Raw genomic sequence first — 9575 nt, 5'->3', positions numbered from 1 at the left:
ATATATTTATTTATATATATATAGATAGATAGATAGAGAGAGAGAGAGAGAAAACTAACAATGGAAATCATAATAATGACTAGTGTTTGCTTCCATATTTTGTGGGAAATTTGTACAACCACACACTCATTACTTTTACTGGTGATGGCATGAGTCAAAAAGAAATTGTCACTCGAAATTTCATTTCGTGTTGTGGTTATCAAAAGTGGAGCTAACTATTGGATGGGGATTAATTGAATCTTTTTAGTTGCAATATAATAGAGTAAATACGATAAAATAGTTTTGTATATATACACATTGTAGGATATGGTAGTGGTGGCATATGAACCCACCATTTCCTCAAATAACTTTTTTTCGTGTGTGTTCTATTTCACCTATAATTATTATTTAAACATTTACCTAGTGCCAACTTTTTTTATAGTAAGATACTGTCATGCCTTGAGCCTACACCCCGGGTGGAACTGACAGTCGAAGATCATTGTCGGTCTCAAGCGAACTCTTAGTCTGACTTACTTACTCAACGGAAGAATTAAACTGTAGAAATAACCTCAAATAATTAATTTATGAAAATTCTTAGAATGTCTCTAAAGAGAACATTCAAACTAGTAAAATGGCTACTCAAGTCTCATAGCAAAACATCTTAAATACAAAGCTAAAAGACTCGTAACTAACTGCTCACTATCTATGAAGCCTCTAGAACAACTGAAATGGATGTTGGGACGAGCCCCAAAACATCCTAATGAACTAAAAATAAAACTGAAAGAAATAAAAGGAGTCTTCCAGAAAGCAAAGAGGCTCACCAACAGATCTGAACTGCTCACTAGATCAACACTGCGCTGGATGCCAATCCTAGTTAACTGTGTCTACATAATAATAAGATGCAGGCCAAGTGGTATCAGTACATTGAATGCACGAGTATGCGAGTTGGAAACATAAACACAACATAGACTTGAAAGGAATCTAAAGAACTTACCTGGCTCAACTAAACTCAATATGACTGAACCCATTTCAATATAAAGTAGTTTAAAACAAGTGCAATATAAAAAAAAGTTGTTTAAAACTTGAAATCAACTCTATATGTATGCAAGGGTATAATATAACTCTAAGATGTATGAAAAAATACAAATAAAGTGTGTATATAAGAACACAATTACTTACGTGGGAGATTCTCTAACGAACAACCATCACTTAAGACTTATAGTGATGATACACCGTTTCGCCTCACACTGCCAGGGCCGTCCTATACCTTGTCGGAGGTTAGAACCTTGACAACTAAGTGGATCCACTAGTCTATGCTAAGAAGCAATAAAGGAATTATCTAAAATGTATGACCATTTTCTACCCATAATGGCTACATTATTAATGGGTGCTATGAGTTGTCTGAACTCTCCCCTTATCGGTGTTCTATACTACTCCCAAAATTATTATATTAGCTCTTCTTTTTTAAGATATACTTATTTCAGTGTTTTGACATTAGTGCTAAAAAATATAGCTCAAAGGCTACCTTGGAAATCAAAGTTTCCCCTCTTGCTTTATTGTGAAAGCATATACTCTTTCTTGAAAACTTGCTTGAAGGCTCTTTGGAAATCCCAATTTTCGTTTTTGTTTAAATGTGAAAACATTTTAAACTTCTTCGGAATACTTAGTTCCCATATACTTCTTTGAAGAAATGAACTTCAAATCTGAAATCTTTGCTGAACTTGAAAATTAAGTCTTAAAACAAAGTTAAAACGTTTGTAAGTTTATCTTGACTTGACAATTGAATTCTTGACTTGACTCTTGAATTTCCTTGATCTCATGATATTTAGGAATGATTTTAGATAGCTAAACATGAGAAAGTGATCAAGAATGGATTCTAGGGAACTGCTTCGAGATGCGGAGGTGATTGAAAATATTAGGTCATGAATTAACATTTTAGGTAGAACGGTTCATTACGCGAAATAACTTTTCCCAGAACTGGGGAGTGGGTCCACGATACGGAGGCATGTCCTGATTTTGACTGACGGAATTTCTTCTTCGTTTTGCAACTCTAAACCCTCTAAAGTCAGTTGGTTCTTTACCAACATACTTAGAATTGTATACCCTCAATAGATATCAGATTCTGTCACGCCTCGAGCTACCCCCGAGATGCGGACATGGAACTTTGGACCACAAGTGATTCCAAGCTAACCCCAGCATAATCATGAGCATAATAAAGGAAAGAAACGTATGCGGAAACTAAATCATAATTAACATGAAAAGATGGGAATACCCATATTCTATAATTGAGATATTTGAAAACAATGATTATTTTAATACAGGAAAATATTAACTCAATACCAAGATGAATCTTAACTGACTAGAAATCCTGGGATAAGCCCCAGCTAAGTCTAGCAAAATATGAAACTAAATGACAAAATACTAAAAAGAAACTCATTACTATTGTACTCGGAGAATGAGGATTCACCACTGATCTGCTAAACTGGAGATCGAAAATTTATCTAAGAGCAATCTGGATGCTGAGAACCTGAATCTACATCACGAGAAAATGTAGCGCATGTATGCTTCAGTACTTGAAGGTACTGAGCATGTAGGATATAGTAAAGCTGAAGTAAAACATAACTGAGCAAGAACAAGAGCAAATATAATAATCTGAACATTATATACTGAATTTTGAGCTAACTGGATGCAATGACCAAATTTATAACATGCTGAGACTAATTATAACTGATCTGTAAATATGATCAGTGTAATAGAGTTTGACTGAACTGTGGGAGCTAGTAATAACTGATACGCTCAAACTTACTTCTCAAATAAGAAGTAAAGCGGTCGTGTCAAGTAAATAACCCAACTAGTGAGGTTGGGATCGTTCCCACGAGGAAAATAGTCTAGACTTAACTTCAACCAGTTATTACTATTGTTTGGTCAATGACTTCCTTGGAAAATAAAAACAATAAAAAGGGGGGTTTATATTTCTAAATGAGTGAAAATAAATAACGAACTTTGAAAAAGACACTTAACAGCTTTGACAGTTGGATTTTAATCAATTAATCAAAGTAGCTAGGGTTTACGTGTTCCCCACAGGTTCATAACTTGATAAGTCTAACTATAACAATTCTTTCTTAGTATCTTGCATGCAAAGTGATAAGTTATGTATTTCTAAATCCTTGGTCCGGCATCTAGAAAATCTCACTCCGCACCTTGGTCCGGCTACGTGTGTTGCTTTCCTAACCCTTATCTTTACCTCATATTAAGCATCGTATTCGATATTTGACTCAGTTATTACCTCGTACCAATCAATACTAGCCTATTAGATAGTATACACTAAATCTATGTTAATAATTCTTTTCCTATTATCTACCTCCTTGGTCCGGCAAGTAGCATTAAGGCGAGTTCTAACGTTGATCATCCGTTAAAAAGACTTCTAAGCGAAAGAATTATTAATACATGCAAGACACTATTCTAGAATTGTTATTTTAGCTAGGGTTTATCTCATTATTTGCCTATGGTTCCCACAACCCTAGTTATGGAGTTTAGTTACTCATAGCCATAAACACAATATTCAAATATATTAAATAAGAATTCATGTACTTACTTCAATGAGAAAGAATAAAGTCCAAAAGATTGCTTGATTAATCACCAAAAATCACTTGCAAGAATTCTCAAAGTAATCAATAATCTCACGAAAAGTCTAATGATTATCAAGAATCTCACAATACAATGTTTACCAATACGGAGTTTTAACAATCTAAGAGTCTAACTATCAGGTGTCTAACCTCAAAAACGAGGTTTTTCGAACTATTTATAAAAAAACAAAAACCTAATTAAACAAGAATTCTAATTGCTGGAAATCTGCCAAAACGCGGCTGGGTCGACGGACCACGCGACGGACCGTCGTGGTCACGACGGACCGTCGTGGACTCCGTCGTCCCATACTTGTGCAATTTCTTCTGCTGCTCTCTTCATTCCCCTCAACGGCAAGTATGACGGACCGTCATAGGCACAACGGTCCGTCGAGGGTCTTCGTTCCAAAATACTTCAACTCTCGGAATCTGGGTACTGGGATCACTTCTCTGAACTTCACGACGAACCTGCAGGACGGACCGTCATAGCCATGACGGACCGTCACAAGCTTCGTAATCCCACACTTGGTCAGACTTCCCCATCTTCCTTCAGCAGCTGCACTACGCTGCCACCTACGGACCGTCACAAGCACGACGGACCGTCATAAGCTCCGTAGGTGGTCTCTTCTGCATTTTTTCGCTCAAAATCTCCGCATTCAGCTTTGGACAGATTTCCTGCAAAACAAAGAGAAACTTATATCAAAATTAGCACAAAAAGGCTTTCGGACACACTAAACTTAAGGAAAAAGTATTAATTATACCGTGAAACCACGGTATATCAACACCCTCAACTTAAATTCGTTGTTTGTCCTCAAGCGACGCACTATGACTCACTACACAATCCTTGTACAATAGTATCCATGCTTTGCAATCATTTGGCTATCAATCCCGATTAATCTCATCAAATCTATGCATGCTATCACTATTAGGCTTGAATTTTGTGGGATCAGAACATGACACAGACTCACCATGCATTAACACCTATCCTCTTCAATTTCTCACCGAGGTGCTAACAATTCTGGTATTGCAACTAATGTCCTCACTTTAGAACAAAATCCTCATTTTTCACACAATGATTTCAGTTTGAGTATAAGGATTACTTTTCAACACTCGCTCTCAGAACAAAGTCACACTCATTCATACCTATTGCCATAAGCTTGCCCTTATTTTCACTGCCTTAAGTTCGCTATACAACCCTTAGGATCACGATAGGACTTTTTTAGCTTGTAACATAGGCTCAGGGTCAGGTAGGGTATATTTAGGTATACTTTAGTGACTTTTTGCCCTCCTTGACATATCGGCTAAACCTTCCCTTTTCTATCATTTTATCTCGCCCAGTTTCTCATATTCTTTCCCTTTGCTCAATTTTCTCTTCTTTCTTCATTTGTGTAAGTGACTCTCTTCTTTTCTTGTTTGTAATTCTTGTATATTTTTCTTTTTCTTTACTTTTCTTTCAACTAATTCTGAGTCACTTTACTTTTGTTCTTTCTCTCTCTTTTGTTCTTTCAACCCCACTTTCCAGAGCATTCCTCGTAATAGCCACCCTCAACTCATGGCTTTGCCATGAGTCAAGGTACACAATACCCAAGGTTGGGTCAGGGCCAAAACGAAGGTTGTTTACTGTATTAGCCACCCTCAACTTATGCTTTTGGCATAAGCTGAGGTGCACATGTCCAAGGAGGGACCAGGGCCAACACATTGTTCCCAGAAAAGATCAGTTGGGGTGAAAAAGAAAGGTCTAATTTTAGCTCAGATCATTTGGATCAAAGAAGGATAAATTTCATTTGGTTTTCTTTAATTTAGGCTAAAAGTGGGCTATATTGAATAAGGGCCTATGATCCTTTCCTAATTGTCTATTACAGCTTACTTTTAGCAGGACTAACCAGGCAAGTTCTAGCTCAGTACCAATAGTGGACTATTCAAATTTTCCTCACACTCACTTGACATCTCATCACTATACCAGATTGTCAGACACCTAGTTCGAATTTAAGACTTAGGGTAATGCAATGGTGTAACTCTATTTCATGCTTAGAGCCACACAATTATCAGTTACTATGCCTAGTCATGCATTATTTTCCGGTTATCAGGATATCATTTTAGCCATCATGCTCTAGAATTAAACTATGTACAAAAGATATAAACATGCCGGTTCAACAGAAAAAGTAATCAGTCTTTTGGGGAAAAAGAACACAGGCAAGAAAACCCCAAAAGAGGATAGTGAATTGGGCTACTCAGACTTCACCCTAACACTCACTATCCATTTACCCCACCCCCAACAAAAAAGCATGCAATTGTCCCCAATGCATAAAAATGTAAATACTAAAGTGGTAGGTGAAGCAAACCAGTGGCGCAAAGCGCCGTCGATCAGCAAGATGGTAGGTCCGATTCCCCGGAACCCACGTCCTCTTGCAATCTGGACACCCTCAGTGGTGTCCTCAGCAACAACCGCACCATCAGTAGTGCCTCCAGCTATATCTATAGTGCGGGAGCTAGACGCCCCAGCCGCTAACTCTGACGCTCTCATCTGGTGCGCCGCCTCCTCAGCAAGTGAGGCTCTCCGCGCAGCCTCCATCTCTCGGCGCTCCTTCTTCCTTGCTCGCGCCTCGTCCTCTGCTCGACCCCTACGCCTCTTGGCACTCTCTCGAGGGGGAGGTGGAGGAATTTCTGAAGTAGCAAAAAGGGCCGCCAACACGGTGTCCTCAGCAGGCTCGACAGAAGGGGCCTCAGACTCCGGCCTCCTAGCCTCTAAGATCGTGTCGATGTCTGCACGAAGACTGTCGACTGCAGCCTGAAGAGTCGACACATCCACCGGAGGGGCTGGTTGGGCTAGCACTCTCAACTCGAAGGCGTCCAAGCGCTGGTTAACATCAACGATCTTCCGCTCTGTAAAGTGCACCATTTTCCTCTCTAGGCGCTCTTCGGACTCAGTAATCGACTTATGCATCCACGACTGGATATGATGCAGAAGAGTGGCCATTTGTGCCTCTAGTTTTTGGACCCTTGCAAGCGGGACCAGTGTCGGTAGAGGGGCTGTGCGAGAGGAGCTCGCGACTGTGCTACTACCCGGGATAGACTCGACCGGGGTAGTGTCAGTGGACGCCTGTGTAGCTGTGCGGGCCTGGGCTACCGTATCAGCAAGATCATCAGCAAGTGGGGGCAGCTCTGGACGGGGCCCTCTGCGTGGGGCCAACTCATTGGCCTCGTCTCTGATGAGGCCGATGTCAACGGGGCCCTGCGGGGTCTTCAGCTGATCTACGTGCCATATGGGCACACCTGCGGACCTGCAAAGGGCAAAGATCATGCACGGGAAGGGGTAGGTGGTAGTGACCTTGAATGCCCTCTAGTGCATGGCTGCCTGGAGAAGCCATGCGAAGTCTACCTCGAATCCGGCTATCATCGCCGCCATCAACACTGCTCGATCCCAGGTAACGATGTTGTCAGCAGCTGTGGCGGAGAGGCAGTAACGGACAAGTAGCCACAAGAACTTTGCTGTGAACGTGAGGTTGGCCTTCTTGATGGCCCCCTTCGGCTCAGTCACCAAATCGGCACCCTCTCCATCTACTGACAGGTGCAGGGCCATCCACCTCTTGGTGGTCTCTCTCAGTGATGGCTCGCGCAAGAACTGGCCATCCTTAACTATCTGCCAGCGGTAGTCGAACTCGGCAGTGAGGGGGGTCCGAGAAGCATCAATACTCTCGCCGTATAGAAACCGGCGGATGGCTGGCAAGGAAATGTCAACCTGTACGCCCCGGACTCGGACCTGCTCCAGTGGGGCCTGTTTAGCGGGGGCAGCCCGCCTATCGATCTGTGATCGGAGAGTCGCTACGTAGGATGCGTAGAACTCTCGGACCATTTCTTCACTGTATCGTCCCAACGGACGTGCTGTCCACTCCAAGCGATGCCTGGTGAAGAGATTGTGGATCTTAGGCATCGTTGGGAGGCTCCCTGTCAGGACCCGCCGCTCCAAGGTGAGTGTTCGAGTCATCACTCCTTTATCATTCAGGAACTTGGCATCGGAGTAGAGTTGAAATTGCCTGTCGACACACCACCGGTTGGGCTGGTCAATGGCTGGGGTGGGTACCGGAACTGGTGACCCTGATGTAGATTCTGAACTGTCAGCCTCATCAGACGAGGCCGACGCTGCAGCGGTGGCGGGTGCGGGAACCTCAGCAGAGCCGGAGGCTTCCTCGGACCATGACACTCCTAAGGAGCCTTCATTTGTGGCTGACCCAGAGGGTGTGCCGGTCAGTGTGCGCTCCTCATCAGACTGGGAGGCAGTGACTACGCTGGACGCCACCTTTTTGGGTATGGCTCTGGGAGCACGTGCAGCACGGGAAGGTGTGGAAGTGCCTGGGGGCACATACTCAGGGTCACGCTCATCATCAGAGCCGATGACCATACGGGCAGACGGGGTGACAGACTTTGATCGCCCGCGTGCGTAGATTCGGTCTTACTTGGGTGCCATAGTAGATAGTACCTGTAGAGGATCAATATTAGTACGAGTAGTGGCAAACAAGACAGGCAAAACCATACGAAATAAAACATTGAAAATAGTATGTCATTGCTATAGAAACAGTGGCACACGACGGGACTGGAGACGGCCCGTCGTGACTATGACGGACCGTCATGAGGTCCGTCGTGTATAACTTAGACTATGTATATATAGAGAACCCTGAAGGAGAGTCTCTGACTAGCATGATGGTACATGCAGGACCGACCGTCACAGGTACGATGGTCCGTCGTAGGTGTCGGTCGTAGGACACTTGAAAAAAATATGGAGACCCTTAGCAGAGGGGTCTCTGACCGTCATAACGGTCGTGCAGGACGGACCGTCGTGGGTATGACGGTCCGTCACATGTGTCCATTGAAGGACACTTAGAAAAAGTGAGAGACCCTTAGAAACAGGGTCTCTGACAACCAGAACGGTTGTGCAGGATGGACCGTCGTGAAGACGACGGTCCGTCACATGTGTCCGTTTGGACAGGGTGCTAGGGCTTTTGGAACGGACCCTACGACGGTCCGTCGTGGGTACGACAGTCCGTCATCGGGGTCTCGTTCTGAATAACAGTGATAGAACTGGGGGTACCCCATGCATCCCCGATGAACCCACATGGTCTTGTAGTGTTTTGGACCTACATATGTCTATCCCAACTACCTAGGAAGCTAGCAATGCAAAAGCACCTATGTCTAGGGTTGTCAACATGGCAAATGCGAACATTTTGAGCCTAGGTTTAGACATAATCATATAAAGGAAACAATATACGACGAAGAACTAAACTAATACTAACTAATAAACAAAAAATGCAAGATAAATGATTTTAAATTTAGAGACACATACCTTAGAAATGGAGAAAAAGCAAATGGACAATTAATCAGTTGGCAAAGTAGACACCTACAGCAGCAGCTCCGACTAGTAGATGATAACTCTAGGGCGTTGGAGAATGTTAGGGGGCAATGATCGGTGGGAGGGAATATGGAAGTTGAAAAGAGAGGGGAGATGAGAGGAATAATGAAGTAATGGGGTGAAATGAGGGGTTGGGGGTTTAAACGGTCTGATTTTGAAAAAGGGTCCAGCCGGGTCGGGTCGGGTATAACTCATTAATCACGCGACGGTTCCCCGACGACGGTCCGTCGCAGCTATGACGACCCGTCGTTGGTTCCGTCGTGTGTGCCCTAGTTTCAAAATAACAGAAAAACGTACCTGGTACGACGGATGCATACGACGGTCCGTCACAGACGCAACGGTCCGTCGCTTTGTCCGTCAGTGACTGCTGCAGAGTAATTTTCTGCAGAATTTCCTGGTGATGTGCCTGCAAATTTAAAAACCCATTAGTAGAACAATGCTACCATTACTAAAAAGACTATAAGTATTGGGTTGCCTCCCAACAAGCGCCTGTTTTAATGTCGCGGCACGACTGGGGACCCTTGATTACTCAGACTTCATCAAGATGGTATGCCTCTATCACTTCATTC

Source organism: Solanum pennellii, chromosome 12 (assembly GCF_001406875.1).
Source record: "Solanum pennellii chromosome 12, SPENNV200".
Lineage (NCBI taxonomy): Eukaryota > Viridiplantae > Streptophyta > Magnoliopsida > Solanales > Solanaceae > Solanum > Solanum pennellii.
This window is presented reverse-complemented; position numbering follows the sequence as displayed.